This window comes from Amphiura filiformis, chromosome 19, assembly GCF_039555335.1.
Source record: "Amphiura filiformis chromosome 19, Afil_fr2py, whole genome shotgun sequence".
Taxonomy (NCBI): Eukaryota; Metazoa; Echinodermata; class Ophiuroidea; order Amphilepidida; family Amphiuridae; genus Amphiura; species Amphiura filiformis.
This window is the reverse complement of record NC_092646.1, coordinates 56,618,143-56,637,338: the sequence shown is the minus strand read 5'-3', so window position 1 is coordinate 56,637,338 and position 19,196 is coordinate 56,618,143. Positions and strand designations below refer to the sequence as shown.

Here is a 19,196-nt window from a genome sequence, read left to right as displayed (position 1 = left end):
CATCCGATTGAGAAAAAAACAAACATACTTCAGCATAATAGGGCTGGTGTATTGGAGATGTTTTTCTTTAACAAAAAACATAAACAAGGCAAGCAACAGCAGTCGAGCCGAGTAATAAGCAATCTAAATTTAAATTTGAAATATTAAAAAATTGAGAAACTAGACAATACCGTGAGCTACGGGCGAGATACTGATTTTTAACCAATGAAGCGGATTATTCTTTCCGAAAAAAACAATAATCAACCACGCTTATTGGTCACATCTTAGTTGCTCATCGCTAGCGACTACATAATCGTTTAGTTATGAACAGATAAGCAATTATAACGCGGACGTAATAAAATATTAGGTATAAACCACCATTTACAAAAATCAAGCTTAGAAATATTGATCACGAGTTTAGATTAGAATCACGTGAGCATAATGCAAGAAGAAATACAACCCAAGGAAAATGAATAATCGCCTAAGCACGTAATAAAAAAGCAATTGCCATTTGGTATCCGGGGACTAACTTTACAAGTAACGGGTATAATATGCCTACGTGAGTCGGAAAGTAGGCTAGTTATGTTCTTTAAAAAGTGTGTGTGTGTGTGGGGGGCATTGGGTAGAATAGTTTGAAAAATTAGGTTCTTTTAGAAGAAAGGTGCGATAAAATGAAGCCCATGTTGCCAAATTTACAATTCAACTACAACAAGATAATTGAAAGTTTCTGCATTATTTTATAGCAAATGGATGAGAAAATCCTAGAAAAAATGTAATTTAAGTTGCCGAACCTAAACAAGGGTCAATGGGTAGAAATCTGAATCTGAATCTGAATCTGAAAAATTCCACTTAAAAAGGCATTAAAGGGGAAGCCTCGCCAGAGCAGTTCTTTTGGGGTGAACCAAACCTGCCTGGTTATCAGATTAATCAATGACAAGGTTATCTCTGAATTTGTCAGGTGCTAATTGATGCAAAAACATTAAAACATCAATTAGAACCTGCCAATTTCAGAGATAACCTTGTCACTGATTAATTTGATAACAGTAGGTTTGGTTCACACCAGAAGGAAAAGGCAAAACGCAGACGATATATATATTTCTATGTGATGATGCATAAGTAGTATTTAGCACGCACTTACGTAATTGTGCCTTTTAAAGGGGTACTTCGTAATCCATAACCTCATCCCCAGCTCTTTTACTACAAAAACAAATTTAGTTTTTATAACACCAGAAACCTAGAACTATATTATAATGTTTGGTTCTAATGTGAGGTTCTAACTGACATTTTGCTGTTTTTTGGAGAATGTTCAATTTTTAAAATGATAGCCTAGTATTAGTAGCTTATACAACTTGGCTAATATTAAGAACTATTTCATCAGAAATTAAGGTTCAGCGCCTCTAAAGCATCCAGCGCCATAGGCTGCACGCTTCGTCTTCCAAAATTTCCGTAGGGCCTCCTCTGTCTCAGAAATGATCCAGAAGCTTGGTTGACAGCCTTCAAGTCAGACAACTCATGATGCAGTCATGTCTACAGTAGAATTCATCTCGACCTTTGCAGGACTTAAACCCCATTAAAAGCTATTAAACCAAGATAACACTCATTGAAGCAGCTCAACTGATTAAATCAGATCTTCTCTGGTTGTGCACAAGTGTCTGTTTTACATGTGCGACATCGCAATAAAGCTGGTATTATAGCTTCAGTTGGGTAACCGATTATAAAGGAAACGAAAGGAAACAATGGTATGTGTACCTTTGTTCACGAAATGAGACAATGACCTGCTTTTTGTTAACCAGCATTCTTCAAAATGAGCAACATAATGATTGTTGACTTAACACGGTTTGGAAATAATTTCTTCATATTTTTGGTGTTATCTGTCGTTTACATATCCTTCCTAAAACACAAAAGTGCGACCCTCTCCAAACATCTAAATTAGCTAAAAATTTAGGACATGTTACAAAACTATATTTTCTAGAACATATTTAGAATAGTTTAAATGTAGCTTGTACCGTTTTTTGTGGCATCCTTCAGAACGGAGCGGTCCGTTACCAATATAGCTCAATATTTTCGGTCAAATCTCCATTCAATTAACACGGGGAGTTGGCTAGCTATGAGCTAGCTATGCTTTGCCCTCACTCATATTTTACAAAAGTGCGACCATTTCTGAACATCTAACCTAGCTGTAATTTTAGGTCATGTTAGAGAAACATATTTGCTAGAAGTTTGGAGAATAAATTAAATATTGGCTGGTTATTTTTCACACAGTGATGTTAACTAGGCAAGTGTCCATTCTTCCAACATACATCATTTGTAGAGGTCACGCGTCAATGGTGAGAGCACTGTGTATTGTGTATAGGAAAACGGACAGTAACTGCAGTATGTATTATACCACCAATACGTTATGTTCTGGGCCTCAAGGAAGAACAGATGATTAAGTGTGTTTTCAACTGTTTGAGTGTCCCAGGTTAAAGAAGAAATAAAACAAAAACAAACAAACAAAAACCATCCCCTGTGTTATCGCCAGCCCAGGGCAACTTTAGATGTCTACAACTATTCATTCTTTTCAAGGACAATTCGCGTTTGGAACAGTCTCCCCGAATCAGCCGTGTGCGCGTCCTCCATCTGTGCTTTCAAGCCCATGGCACTGAGTCCAATCAGTACTATATGTCGCCACCGGCCATCCTGAAGACACTCTAAATCAGCCAGCCTACTTTTTGCTCGCACCTTCCTGATGTACAGCACCAAATGTATGTTTTTGGCACCGCACTTCCAGTGTAGCTCAACGAGCTATTATATGAAACCGCCCACAGAAGGTCCCTTTGAAGTTGAGGGAAAACTTGTTTCTAAATTTCCATAGTTTTTAAAGTATTCCCTAAAACAACTGCTGAGCCAGTTCGGGATTTTTTTTTCCTTCTAAGACATTGTTTTTACTCGATTCACATTTTATATGTATAGATCTACAGCAAAAACGTAAAAAAAAAATCCCCGAAACAGAAAGTTTGAGTTGGATGGGCCCGTAGACTAAAGGTTTTTTTTCCGAAGGTGGCCAAATATTTCCGAGCTGTGCTCTCTTTTGACCATCCCTCCATTATATGCCTATTGTTATTTTGTATGACTTGATGGAAACAGTAATTTTACTGAACTTGAACTTGAAAAGTTTTTGTGTCCTTAGTCGTTAGTGTAATTGTTTTTGTTTGTTATTATTATCTTATAGGAGTCGTCCGCCTTTGCCATAGCAATCTTCCTTTCTTTTCTTATTTGTAAAAGTATGATTGTTGTTATCTTTGTTCAACTGTGTGATTGTATGGTACGGGGTAAATAAATATTATGTATTGTCATATGGGTGTGCATTTGGCAATGACGTTTGAGATTATCGGTATTGTCCGTTCTTGTCCCCGTTTGATTGTCCTTTTTTGCCCTTTCTACTTAATTGTATTGTTCGTGTTTATTGTTTTGTATAATCATTATTATTATATATTATGCGTGGTTGCGTTTCCAAATACACTATTAATATTTATTAGCCCATGAGAACTATCTGCCGATTGGCCAAAACGAAGTTTTCATTATCAATTGGCCAAACAGCAACATTATTAGAATAATTTCACCACACCAAAAATGGGGGTGAATTATTTACAAAGCTCCTTTCTGATTGGTGATTAAAGTGAAAATATCATGTAATTGACCAATCAGAGTTAATGTTAGATCGGCAGATAGTGCTCATGGGGTTAAGGTACGAGCTAGTTTGAGCTGGTACGACACTCGCCAACATATTGTTCAACATAAACATATGTCATTTGCAGATAGCCACCATACTACTGGAACCATTTCACTTTACCTGGGCATGGAAATAGATGCACAGAGAAATTTATAAAATCATAGGTGTGTTGGATATATTGTTTAAACAAGTATTTTAATTTTAAAAATTGAACTCCCACCTCATAGTGAATTGACGATTACAAGGACAAAATCACTGGTATTGATAAAACATCATTGTAACATCTGATGTGATTTTAGCCACAACAATGGGATGGGCATTGGCGTACGCAGGGGGGGGGGGTGTTATGTGTGTGAAACACCCCCCTTGGGTCTGTCCAAAAATAAAAATGTGGGGAGAAAAGGTAAAGAAAGAGGAGAGAGAGAGGGGGGAGTGATGGAGAGAGAGAGAGAGGGAAAGTCTAGAGGAGAGGAGGGAGATGATCAAGGCATAGGGGACATATTATCACAATTATCATAGGCCTATAGATACCTTAACTACCCCCACACAAATTTTTCTCCCCCTCTACCCGGTATTAATCGGCAACATACGTAAATGTGTGCATGTTAACCCCCCCCACCACCACCATCACATCATCACACCTCTACCCTGACAACGTACGTAAAGGTTTTAGTTGTTAATTGACATGGATACAGGGCCTACATGTTAACACCAACACCTGTCCACATCGTCACACCCCACACCCTACCCCCGGACCCTACCCCGGCAACGTAAATTGATTTCGGGCCCTTTTTTCTGTTTAAAGCAATGATTTAAATAGTGTAAAAATTATGCACCAAATGGCTTCAATCGGACCTTCATTTTGCAATTTTTTTTCCAACTTCTGCAGGAGGGAAAACTCTTGTTCACGAAAGGCTTCATCATGGACCGTTATTCTATTTCACCTATTTTCGGCTTTTTCAAACTAAAATTTTACACACTAATAGTGCCAAAATGGTCCACCAAATTGCTTCAATTAGGTCTTCATTTTGCAAAAATTTCTTAATTCTGACGGGGCACATCCCCCTCAAACACCCCCTTGCGTAGTGGATAAACAAGCAGGCATTTTTGCTTCTGCTTTCGACATTTACCAATTTGTGTTTAACACAATTTATAGGCCTACAACTATAGGGAAAACTTGTTCACGAAAGGCTTCATGGACCGTCATTTCACACAATTTTGGCTTTTTCAAATTAAAATTTTACACACTAATTGTGCCAAAATTGTCCACCAAATCTCTTCAATTAGGTCTTCATTTTCCAAAAGTTTCTAAATTCTCAGGGGGGCACATCCCCCCTCAGACACCCCCCTGCGCCGCGCAGGCGCGACGGGATGACCGCTACGCGGCCATTTCATAATGTTACTATTGTTAATCATCACACCCCCCTTGAGAAATTCCTGCGTACGCGCATGGGGATGGGACATGACTTGAGTGAATAATTTTAAGCTGGTTAGATTTTGAAAGTATACTGAAAGCAAATTGGCGAAAAAGCTGGAAACCAGCTTACTTTGGTTAATTCGGGTATGCTGAATTCGAATATTTTCTACGTACTTTCGAATTATATAAGACTGCAAAAAGGACCACTAATTGCACTAGGATCATATTAAACACGATCCAAATTTACTCACAAACACAATTATTATATAATTTGTCCGTACTTAAGGAATGGGATATTAACGTTAGCGGCGTTTTCACGTATTTTTTGTGGGAGCTGAGAGCACATCAGACATATCGAATTGCATTTTGAATACGAATAATGTCTTTCTGATATCAAATAATTTTAATTTTTTTAAATTCACGATATAATACAAATTTTATGTCAAATTATTAAAATTAGATATTTTTCAAATTTTTGATATATAACAGTCCTCAAAGTAAATTTTATAAATCTAATAATGATATATTCTTAAAGTGTATGTAGCTGGGAGGAAAAGCCGACGATCAATGGAAAAGTTTGACCTTTCATAATTATTGAAGATATGGATTTTTTCCCCAAAAGACCTAATTTTGTTTGGTGTTTTGGGAAAAAAAATCCATATCTTCAATACGAAAGGACAATTTTTTCAATTGATCGTCGGATTTTCATCACACCTACACTTTAAGTATAAATCATCAGATTTGTAAAGTTTACTTCGAGTACTGTTAAATATCAAAAATATTAATTTTTAATCATTTGCCATAACATGTGTATTACATTGCGAATTTCAAATAATCAAAATTATTTGATATCAGAAGGACATTCTTCGTATTCAGAATGCAATTCGATATGTCTGACGTGCTCTAACGTGCCAAAATAAATACTGTCCAACCGTTAATACCCCATCCCTTAGGGAACATAAAAAATTTAAAGTTATTCAAGAAAATAATAGTTTCTGCGATTTGATGTTCATCAGAAGATGATAAATAGAGACAAAGGCTATTGATTTATCATACTGACATTTTAGCTCTTCGCTGCACAGTGACATCGCCCCGATATATTCATAGTAGAAATCGCCATGGTAGGTTGAATCCACAGCCACCTATGACCATTTTATTCGGACCTTATGAGATGCATATTATTAGCGAAGTGACGTGACTAAGGCTACTGTATAGACGGGGTAATTGATTTCTCGCTCTGTGAGCAAGCTTGTATACGACATTACGGTCAATGGTTATACTCTCTCCACTTGAGTGAGTGCCGCTATAGCCTTCTGTACGCTGTAGTCCATATAGGACCAACGCAATATAAAATTGAGAGTTTTGGTCAAATTTTGACTTCAAAGCGCACGGCCAATTTTCAAAGCGCACGCTAACGACTATAATATCTGTTCAACAAGTATTTTCAAGTGTATGAGACCACATCTGGTTTCTTGAGAAAAATTCATTTACGGGAGATATTCATCATTTTGTAACCCAGTATCCGAAGATTTTCGTCTGATATCAAAATCGTGCATAGCAATTCACGTGTATGTATCCCGTGTATTCATTTTAATGTCTCTGCAGCACCAAATAATTATTAGCCAGGCGATGTCGGTGTGCGCTGTATAATAGAATAACCAGACATCGCAGCTAGACGAACAATTTGCCTCAATTTTTGCGAAATTGCAGAAACTTTGACTTTCTTTTTTTGTCTCCTGTTGACCTGTTCAACAAGCAATCAATAGCGTCCTTTTTGCAGCCCATTTTAAACAGGCAAAAAAAAAAATGGAGAAAAAGAGAAGAGAAACGCCTGCGTGCATGTGATTTTGACGAAATTAACCTCAGCTTGTAAAAGGCAAATTTAGGCGTTCCATTTAACCTTCAATTTATAATATTTACACGTATCCTGATTCTATGAACCCCCCCCCCCCCCCCCGGTTGCTGAAGTTCTATATTCTTAGCACTTTTGCACCTTGTATAAACTTCTTAACTATATTATGTCGTACCAATCAAGGACGGTAATTGATATTGACGTCAGGCGCGATAAAATCGAAGTGGCCATATTGTTACGCTACGCAGGGGGTGTCTGAGGGGGATGTGACTCCATGAGAAGTGAGGAACTTTGCCAAAATGAAGACCTCTATAAAGCCATTTGGTGGACCATTTTGGCAATATTATTGTGTAAAAACCAAACAATTCGTCGGTCGCAACACTAGGAATGGAGTCGATACTCCTCCACTGCTATCTCTAAGTGGCCAGATTCCATTTATAATTGAAGTTTAAGGTTCAAACTATTAAACTGTGTCTTTAACAGTTAACAATGAATAACTATTAGGGGATAATAGCTAGCTATAAACCTATACGCCACTATGTGAAACGGAAAATTTTGAAAATCACTCTACGCCACTATGTGTTGCGGCCGACGAATTGTGAAATGACGGCCCAAATAAAATAAAAAGTGGACATGCTCCACTCCATATTATGACGCTATGAATGACACCATAATGTAAGTACTTTCACGCAACATTGAAAATTTCAAGCCATATTTACAATACATTTATTATAAGCTATTTTTACAAACAAAAAATCATATAAACATGCGATATCGCCATATCTGTGGCTAAATGTAAATAGATATTGATACTTTTTCGCTAAAATGAGCACAAGGGTTGGACGTTTATTGTTTTTTATCAGATTCGGATTTTACATGGATAGATATTATGGATATATAGCAAAAACTTAAAATGAATAAATCCCCAAAGCGCAAAACCTGGGACCGTAGACTAGTTTGTTTGTTTCGTCTCCTTATAGTCTCAGTGTAATTGTTTTTCTGGTTTTGTTTGTTATCATTATCTTTTGCATACCAATCTTCCTTTCATTATTTGTACTGTCATAATAGCAATGGCGTCTGAGGTGATCGGTGTATTGTTCATGTCCATTGTTTTGTAAATCATTATTAGTATATATTATGCATGATTGCATTTCAATTCAAAATTAATATTTATTAATAAATTATTCAGATATGAGCTGGTACGACACCCGCTAACAAATTGTTCAAAATAAACATAGAGCTTGTTTCCCAAAGGCGCTAAATCCATATTAGTAAAATAGGAGAAAATCAACGTTTTTTTTATTAATTAAAAGCCTTATTGGTATTTATTCATTTATTTTTTGGTTTTAAATGTTAGTTCTCATGTCTTTTATTCTTTTATTAAACCGCTTAACTGATATTTATTCACCGAAAGCTTGAGAATGTGAAAAAATTGCGCACATTTAAAAAAAAAAAAAATTTACAACGAAAATTCTGTCAAATCATGCCATTTTACTCGCAAATTGTCGATGTGCTTGCTGGGGGTGTACTAGTGTGTATACAGGTTCAAAATTCTAAACTTTTGTGATTTAATTTTGATCAATAGTTGCCTTGTCAACTAGACTTGCTCAAGTCCTTTCGGACCTGAGGTCTGTGATATGATATCTTGTTCTTTTGTTTCGTTTATATGGCCCTGGTCACTCCATCGCCAAGCCACAGTTCTTTAACATCTTTAAAATAGGCCTACGAGAATAGGCCTATATACATACCAAATTACTCCATTGGTACATGTATACCCAGCCAGTGTCCAAAGTCCCTGATCATGCTGGTTATAGGCTACTATAATATTTGTCGTGTGCCAATAATCTTTAGTTATCTTTGCTAATTGCCCTAATCTCTTTTTAAGTGCTGAAGATTAATAGGTGTGATATGTTCTCCCTCCCCTCCAGCTGTTTTATATAGTGACAGGCCTTCAAGGAGTTCTTGCTGTGTTTGTGCAAACTGAAGGAGAGAGTGACAGTTGACATATTTGGACATATGGTCCTAGTCATAGTGGTTTACCATAGATGACTTGTGGCTATTATTTTTAATATCATAAAAACCATGAAAACACTAGTAGTTCATGGATTAACTGTGGCTTTAGCATAATGACAAAATATCTCGGAGTAGTATCTGTGTAGAAACCACTATCTTAGAAGCACTTACGCCTTGAAATCAAGGCTATTGTCAACAGGAGAATAGTCCTATGCAATTTAATAATTCTTTAATGGCCTACTGAGCACAGTGATTGGTCGGATGGATTTAGCGCCTTTTGGAAACAAACTGAAATGGAGTTAGCGCTTTTTGGAAAAAAAAAAGTCAAATTTCTGGCCCACCCTGTAATGGGATTGAGCTACTTTTGGAAAAAAATAGTTTGATTCCCTGAAACTAATGACACTATACATTGGTACAAATAACTCAATATGTTTCCAAAAGTTGATTTAGTGCCTTTTCGAACTGAGCTCTTCATATGTCATTGCAGATAGCCACCACTGGAATCATTTCACTTTACCCTGGTATGGATATGCATGATTGCATTTCAATTCAAAATAAATACTTATTAATAAATTATTCAGGTATGAGCTGGTACGACACCCGCCAACAAATTGTTCAAAATAAACATAATTTTGTCATTGCAGATAGCCACCACTGGAATTATTTCACTTTACCCTTGTATGGACATGAATACACATAGAGACTTATAAAAGGTGAGTTGTATATTGTTTAAACAAGTATATTTATTTTAAAAATTGAGCTCCCAACACATAGTGTATTGACGATTGCAATGATAACATCACGGGTACACAGTGTCGACACCCTATATTATAAATATAAACTTAATACTCCGTTCAGTTAGCAACCTGGACAACGGATTCTTTTGTTCTGCAAGGCTCACTCAGTCATTTAATGAGGCAATACAAACGATCGAATTTGGTGTTGAAATGAGCTAAATTTTGAGTTACACCTTTTCAATGTAAAATTAATTTTCTCGGCCAAATAAAAAGCAATCATTTTCATTTTTTCAGTACATGTCAGGTCAAATTGTAGCGCTTGATACTGTATTTTTTTTTTCAAATCCTAGTGTTAAACTTAGGCGTGAAATTCAGTCATTTCGTGTAAGATTTTCGATTTTGATAGGCTTAAACTCTGCCCGCGAGCCTTTTTTGGATCAACCTTTTAGCTTTTCAAAGTAATATAGTTCGCTAATGAAGGATTTTTCCCAACTTTCTAACGCACATCACCGTGAGCGATATATCATAGTTTTGTCAGAATTTTCGTTTTGATTTCACCATCTTTCACTGTCGGCTGAAAAAAATTCAAAATCAACGCTGAAATCTAAGGCTAGTACAAGCATTGTCGATCGATATCCCTGGGTTTAATAGGAATACCGGCATGGCTATAGTGTTGCCAGAACTTCAATATAGCAAAGAAATTCCCAGACCTATAGCGCTCCTACTGATCATGTTTAACCAGAACACCCAATTGGGGATTTAATCGCTGGTCGGGCAATTTGCTTTCAATGAAAAATTGACCTGGATAACACCAAAGGAAATATCGACTATTTCTGCTGGTTGCTCTCGAGATAAAAGTACTGATTTGACATTTTCTGAACATGAATAGGAAAAGGGTAAAACAAAAACGGAAATTCTGACAAAACTATAACATATAGACCCACACGATGTGCTTTACAGAGGTGGGAAATATCTTTCTTTAGCAAACTATATTAGTTTGAGACGCTAAAACATGAATTCCGTAAAAAGCTCGCAGGCGAATTCAAGGCCTATAAAAATCAAAAATATCACACTAAAAGACACAATTTGATGCTTAATTTTAACACCAGGATTTAAAAAAAAATGTATATCCAAGCACCAAGTTTTTAACTGACATTACTGAAGGAAAAAAAAAAATTGCTTTATATTTGACCGAGAAAATTAATTTCATAGCAAAAAGGTGTATCTCTGAATTGTGCTGATTTTTACATGTATCGATCGACTTTTAGCGCGACTAAGCATTTCTAAAGAATTGGTTGTCCAGGCGGCTGACTGCGTTGGTGAGCCGAACGAAAGAAAAGGAGTTCTATCTGATTGGCTAGCAATCGATCGCTAGATAGCTCACTGGTGAACTACAAACTCAAAATGGAGCGATGTATTCAATTCGATTGAAATCGATATTCTATTATTGGCGCAGATAAAGAAAGTGGCATAGTGTGTATTGTATGACTTGTGATTTAATTTTCTAATATATGTGTTCCTTTATAGAATTGGAATTCTCAAACAGTTGAATATATCACAATTTTTATTTTGAAGATCAAAATCGTTACTTATAAAATGCAGTAAAATATATCCACAGCAAAATACCGGTCCCCGCTAATTAGTGTATTTAATTTCCAGTGATTTACCTGACAACAAATCAAATTTTCTTGTAATAGAAATATCATATGGGATACTGATCATGCGCAAATCGTAAAAACATAGAATAGAAACTGCGTGGCAGGCTCTGTGGAATCTCATATCGTGTGTAAAATGGTATGCTTAGCTGAGTCGCTCGGCCTATCTCGAACAAAATCACCATGTGTTGTTGTTGAAAAACGAGAGGATTCATCGTACTATCACGGCAATTTTTGACACGAAGATATAGGGATGATGACGCTGTGTGGTATAATACGCGTATGTACGTAGCTTTACCCACAGCATTGGGATGGTACGTGACCAACACAAACTCTAGATTTGAGTGAATAATATTAATTATAGACTGGTTCGGTTTTGAAAGTATACTGCATTATGAAAGCTGCGTCCGGCAAGTTGGCGTAAAAGTGCCAACAAGCTTACTTTCGGGTACATTATGACGCTATGAATGACACCATAATAATATTATAAGTACACCCTCGCAACATTGAGGAATTCGATCCTTACATACAAAACATTATTTTTATAAGCTATTTTTAAAAACAAAATCATATAGGGGGAGAGTGGGGTAAGTTGAGCCACTTTTTACATTTACTTTCACTACGCTCAAATAAATAAAGCAGGACTCAAATGCAATGTTACAAATGAAACATATGTATGTTTACTTGGTTATGATACCACAAAATTGTTATCAATATTTTGCACTTTCGCACAGTGAGACGCCAAAAATTATTTGCAAATTGGCTCAACTTACCCCAACGGTGGGGTAAGTTGAGCCAGTTGTGGGGGAAAGTTGAGCCACCATAGAAATGCACAGTATATGCCATAGCTGTGAAATTCAATTTTGCCTTTTTTTTAATTGTTGTTTTCAGGTATTTATTTCGAAAAATAGTTTGATATAGAAGTAGTTTGATCTAAATATTGCATACAAGTAAATTCTGACAAGATATTACTTTGAATAAAAAAATATCGGGAAATTTCTGCAGGTTTTTCCTATGCTCAACTTGCCCCATGGCTTTTGGCTCAACTTACCCCATGTGACCCTTTTTGTCAACAACCGAGCCTCCCACCTGACTAAAACTTGTTACAGTTGTAAATAGTTTTCTAAAATAGTGTTCATATATCACATCCTCAATACCCAGAATGCTATCATTTTAGCCTTTTTCTTTCTGGGTGAAACATGAAAAAAATTGGTTTTTGCCAAAAGTTCAATAAAAGTGTGAAAAATGAACTTTCTAATGCAGCTTTCTTACCCTATGTGCAAGTGATTCCATATTACACTTGAGAAGCCTTTGTTATGTCATATACAAATAAGTGGAACTGCAAAGTAAGATAAGTTTTAATTTTCTTTCTAGAGGGGTGGCTCAACTTACCCCTGGCTCAACTTACCCCACTCTCCCCTAAACATGCGATATCGCCATATTTGTGGCTAAATTTTATATAAATATGACGTTTGACCTCAGTATCTCAAATATTTTGGTAATTAGGTACACAAAGAAATATCCCCATACCAACGGAGTTTATTGCATGACCACCCTACCCAGGAAATGTTCAGAGCAAATATCCGCTGAATATGCCGGTTGACCCGGTGAAACCCCTCTGGTGAGTGTACCAAATTTGTGAAGTATAGAAGTTTAATTTTACTTTCTGCTCCCATTTGCTTAATCATTTTAGAAATAGGCGAGTTCGGGAATAGCACGTTTGCATTGAATTTACTGAAGCTTCGTTATGGGGCTCTTGATCTTCGCATTGGCCGTTGCTTTGATGTGTTGCGGTAGCGGATATGCACACTTATGTAAGTACTTAAAGCCATAATGTGTGATTTGCTTCACAACGACACCCTCAATTTTACTCGGATTTCCACTATTTGTATAATTATAATGCCCAGTGTTGTACTAAAATACCACGTTAAAGACTAAGCCTGAAGTGCTTTAATTATTCAGAGTTCATCGATCGACTGCTTGCTAACATCTCCCGTGGATGTCAGCTTAGGTGTACACACGTCGAGCGCGATGCTCCGTGTAGTATTACATGTTACGATCGGCGAGCGTAGTGCACGCATTGTATGTAGGCGCTGGAATGAAGTAGCAATTTTCTTTGTTATACCTCATTTGTTTGGCTCGAAATTAAAAGGGGACAATGTGATCAGTGAAAACAAACATTTAAATAGGAATCTATTCTTTGTGCAAATCACACATTATTGCTGTAATACTCACGATTTTAATTCCAAATGTGGTGATCATACGCTCGTCTATCCATTGAAAATTACTCCTGTACGTGACTCAGCGGGTCGATTATTTAGCTACATGTAGTATTGAAGAAGCTGCACGTTTAAAACGCACGTACGACGCTGCACGCTTAGAACACACGTACAGCGTATGGAACGTCGCAATCTCTCTACAGGGTGTATACAGTTTAAAAAATGCCACTAGGTTTAACAAGTATGAGGTATTTGGTCCAAATAATTTAATTGATAGCTGAATTAATATCTTGTCCTCTAGTAACTGTAAAATCACCGGCGTATGGTCATTAATAAGGACTCAGTGGCTATTTTTGTGAGATATGTAAAAATGCAATTGCGGGAAGTCAATTAAAATAACATGAAAATCACAGTTTCACCACTTTCTTTACAGTAATGGACAGAGCCCCTTGCAGAAATTGCATTTTTCACCGTATACCATATTTTGATATACTCTGTATTATGAAACAATAATGACCCACAGGAAGTTTGGGATAGCCAGTTCCTAACCTTGTACAGTACAGGGTACGTGTCTCTAAAATAGGTGTACTATCAGATATTGTAATTATATTATTGTAATTGCTAAACTGCTAACGAAACACGACTGAATGCAATTGTATAATAGGACAGCTTTAGATTCATTTACTTTTATAATTTAAAAATTGACTGTTTTGTGCTTGAAATATAAGAAGAACGTAATTTATTTTGAATTCTTAAGATTCAATACAACATCCACTGAATTATGGTAACAAGCACTAGGTATTAGATAGTGTTCAATGCAAAATATAAATGACTCGTGGAATAGATTCAATACAACATCCACTGAATTATGGTAACAAGCACTGGGTATTAGATAGTGTTCAATGCAAAATATAAATGACTCATGGAATAGATTCAAAATGAAGTGTGATTTTGAAATGGTTATAATTCAAGAACAGAGAATCAATTCTTGAAATTCAAAAACTGTGTGGTAGATGCATCATCACGCACTATTCCATTCTGATCCGTTAGAGCTTTGAAATACTAAAAATAAAAATCTGGTAAATTTTAAACTTATAACTTTGGTAATGATAAGGTCCGTTGCCGATGTGCCAATATTTTTTGCCACAACGCAACGCAACTCGTCGCATTTCCAAGTTAAAATGTATTTAACTTTATTGCGATACCGTAATGCAACACATCGTACCGTTAACATGCAAAGCATTTGCGGCGTAGTATGAACGGACCTTAAAATGTGTTGTGGGAGCTGATGGATCGATATGGTATGTTATTTTTTCCACCACTAGCTCCAAGTACTGGGAATGAAAGTTACTGAAAAATGAAACCGCTCCTATTGTGGTGTAAATTCAAAATCATATATTTTACTAAATCTGAATTCACTTATTGATCTTTAAGGAAACACTGTAAGGGTATTACAATGTGTTATGGTAGGAATTATTGTAGTGCAAGTAATTCTAATTTCTCACCTAAAGTTCTGGAGAAAGTAGGAATTGGTCCCGTACGCGCGCAGAGTCACTTTTAGTCAGAAACAATTTGTCAATTTGTTGTAGAAATTGTAAAATTGTAAAAATATATTTGAGGAAAGCGACATACCGGTATTTGATTTTCCGCGGCAATTGATATGTTTCTACATTTTAAAATATGGGCGAAAACAAGATCAAAATTTTTCTTTTCTTTTTAAATATGGGCGAAAAGGATATTAGGATATAGGACATGTGAAGATATAGAAAAAAGTATAAGGTCCTAAATTTAATATTCAAGAATACTATGAGGTTGGTGTCTTCAAAAACCTAAATATGCAGTTTACATCGATTTGGCAATTTGAGACGAAAAAATGGCACGAAAAATCATATTTGGCTTTTTTCTTAAAAATGGCTAATTTTCCAGAAATCTGTTGTGCTAGTTGCATTCCTGGCGTCATTTCTTTTAGCAAATGTTTGCTTTCATGTACTTATCATGAATATCATCATTACTTAAAACTTAAAAAGATACAAAACAATGGGTTATATTTCGCACTTAGAGTAACCCTCTGAGTCCCTCAATTAATTAATTAAATTATTAAAAGGGCATATCCTGACCCAAACATCATCCCTCCACTTTTCTCTAACAATAAGTTGAGATTTTTATACCACTGCAAACCTCATTATTAACCCTAATACTACTGACCCATTATTTTGTAAGACGGACTACGAAGTGGAGGGGGGGGGGGCTCAATTTTAAACGTCATATACCGTTATATATTTTTTACCAAGGTTTAGCCACGAGTCTCCTCTCATAATGTAAGGGCAAAATCGATTGTAAACTGCATATCTATCCAGTGATACAAACAGTACAAACAGTACAAACATGCCCCACATCATGTCGCTATGACATCATAATGTGAGGGCGCCCATGCACATTTGAGAAATTCTGGATATGTACAAAAGTATAGGCAAAATTGATTTTGGGCTAAAAATTCTACAAAAATGCGATATTCTAACTAACAAGTAAAAAGTCAGTAGCTCTTGGAATAATCTTACAGTAGCCAAATTAAATGAAAATCATCAATTTTTGCTGTAGAAATAAACGGTGGGCCTTACCCCCGGTCATCTTTGATGGCCGGTCCTACCCCGGGTAAGGTCCTGGGGTAAAAAAATGTATTACTAAAACGAGCGCAAAGGATGGATCTATGATTAGATTATGTCGTTTGGGCAAAAACGCGTGCGTTTTTTTGTGAAGGATAAACAATCTTAGGGGTTGCCAACCCCAAATAAAAATCTCAGGGGTCCCCCCCTTCGTAGTTCTAGGGTTAAACTACATAAATTTTACGTACAAAATGTGCAGATTAATTCGTTTAGCAAAAATATCGTCAAATTTAAATTACGTTATGGTACATCAGAACGAACTTACAGCAATCATGGTAATACACACATAATTATACATAACTCGCAAACGCAAAATCGGAATCAACTGAGATTTTTGGGAATTTAATTAATTATTAGTTTATTGATTTACTCGTACAATAAGAGACCAACCCAAAAGTTCGATGAAGTCCAATGGACGAAAGTTCTTTCGTAAGTGCCGTATGGGTTTGTAAAAAAAATAAGACATCGGTCAAAGTTGATATTTTTTGAAGTACGATATTTTTGGGTTTTTGTTCCCTTATTTATTCTTCTAATAAATTGTATGTATTTGTTTATTACTTAGTTATTTAATTAATTAATTAATTAATTACTTTTTTGCTCACGTTTTGCACTTACCAGTGGGCTGCACGTATCACCACACTTCTAATTATGGGTCAGGACCCATAAAGAATTCCGATTTCGAGTACGTATTCCCAGAGGTTCCGGATTTTTACGGTGAATTCACGGTTTCAATCAAAGGATCGGGCTCCGCGTATCTGCTGCTATCACCCACCAATAATCTGACGAATGATGCCACGGGAGATCTTGGTGCAGCAAAAATAGGTAAAATAATCACATTACATGAATATATTAATGTGGTCAGGAGCCATGAACCCAAATCGTACCATTTTGTGATCTTTGACTCAAAAGACCATACCACCCCACATAATATAGCTGATGGGGGGGGGGGGGATTTCCGATTATGGGATTTTATACATTTTTCTACATTTTTAAATCAATCGGGGGCACGTGCACCTCCGTGCGCATAAGACGCTACTGCACTAACAAGTTATATTATCCACTATAACATAGCCATATAGATGGCCAACAGCGAGGATTGCACACGAAAAAACGGCTCAAATTTGGGGGAACAATTAGGTAATTCGTCGTCTGTATTCCATAGTGGCGTATAGTGGGGCGCCGCGAATAAACAACTTTTCGAGAAAATCGGGTTTGAAGAAATGCCAATTTAAAATCGAGTTGTGTAAATCAGACATTCATTATATTTTGTAAATGATGTGAAATTTCTGTAGTAAACTAAATAGATTTTATTGTTATATATTTTTCAAAAGAAATAAATACATACTATTGCTGGCAACTGAAAACAAAAAGCACAAAGCTATACGTCACTATGGAAAACAAGCAAAACGCAATACCCTAACCTAACGTTAACCTTACGCCACCTCGGTCGCCGTGTAATCCTTATGGCGTTACTTTTCGTCGTTTGTATTCCATAGTGGCGTATAGGTCTGCTACGTCACTAAGACGTGTACGCCACTATGACATACAATATTTTTCATTTTTGCCGATATTTCATAATTATAAAATGTGTATAAAAAGTGGCGTATGGTCGATACGCCACTATGGAAAACAAAAAATTTCACTTTGTAACTATACGCCACATTTAATTAATTAATTACTAATTAATTAGCTAGTTTTGACTGATGAGACTTAGAAAATTTAAAGAAAACATCCTTAAAAACATATGTGCCAATTTTCAAAAAAATGACCAAAAATCACTATACGCCACTATGGAATACAGCCGACGAATTAAGATTAAATCGCGTGAAAACATGTGCATTGAATGATATTGAAGAAAAAGTTTATTCCGAACAGGATCCAGTTTCGCACATTATTAACTATAATGTCACCTCGCAGAAATACCGAATTGACACGAATGGCAATAACGAATGCAAGTATCATCCAGTGTTAGTGCAGTGAATTTGGAAAACGTGACAGAATTAGAGTAAAAAACATCAATGTCAGACAGGGATGGAATCAAAACTCGACCGGCGGTTGCCCGTCCGGTTGTACCCGGTTTCTATTCTTCCAAACAATGGAAAACGGTTCAACCGCCGGTAAAAAACATGCCGGCGGTCGAGTTTTGATTTCATCCCTTAGTAGTTAATCAGGCAGCAAGGATTATGCCGTGCACAGTGTCGACTTCCTATACGATAAATATAAATTTAATACTCCGTTGGTGAGCGACGGGCGACTGGTATTTCACCGAACGCAAGAAAAGGAGTTCTATCTGATTGGCTAGCAATCGATCGCTTAGGTCGCTTAGTAGTCAACTACAAACTCAAAACTGAGCAACTATTCAATTCGATTGAAATCGATATTCTATTATTAACGTAGATAAAGAGAGTGATAGTGTGTCAATAATGTACATTGTATTGCAGCTGGATTTTACATGCATTCTTTTATATAAATTTTTTTCTCAAAGAGTTGAATATGATCAAAATTTTTACTCAGGATTTCAAATTTTTACCCGCAAATTGCAGTTAAACATATCCACAGCAAAATACCGGTCCTCACTAATTAGTGTATTTAATTTCCAGTTAGTGTATTTAAGATAAAACCTGACAACAAATAAAATTTTCTTGCAATAGAAATATCATATGGGATATTGATATGGTAGGCCGCAACCGCCACAACGTGGAGCTGCTACGCGTAGCTGACTTTTTGCTCCGTGGAGCCAAATTGACCAATCATGATCATGTTAGAGTTTTTCATTACTCGGAGGTAAAACTGACTAATTAAGTACGACTTACTCATTACGTGAAGCGAATTCATTCATTAAGAATTTGCCAGACGAGCGTCACGTAGTTGCAAGATATCCTCGGTCACGAAAGTTATGATTCAAAAAGTAGTTTATGAAAAGTACGAACTGACTTATTATTAAGATGG

At 36.3% G+C, this 19,196-nt stretch overlaps 1 long non-coding RNA gene across 1 annotated transcript in view; it reads left to right on the top strand.

Moving 5' to 3' along the window:
• Positions 1-17,063, top strand: part of LOC140140816 (uncharacterized) — a 33,738-nt gene extending 16,675 nt beyond the window's left edge. The window contains exons 2-3 of the long non-coding RNA XR_011857299.1: positions 13,059-13,179; positions 16,866-17,063. This is a non-coding gene — a long non-coding RNA (uncharacterized lncRNA). The remainder of the gene's footprint in view (positions 1-13,058; positions 13,180-16,865) is intronic.
• Positions 17,064-19,196: the final 2,133 nt, after the last annotated feature.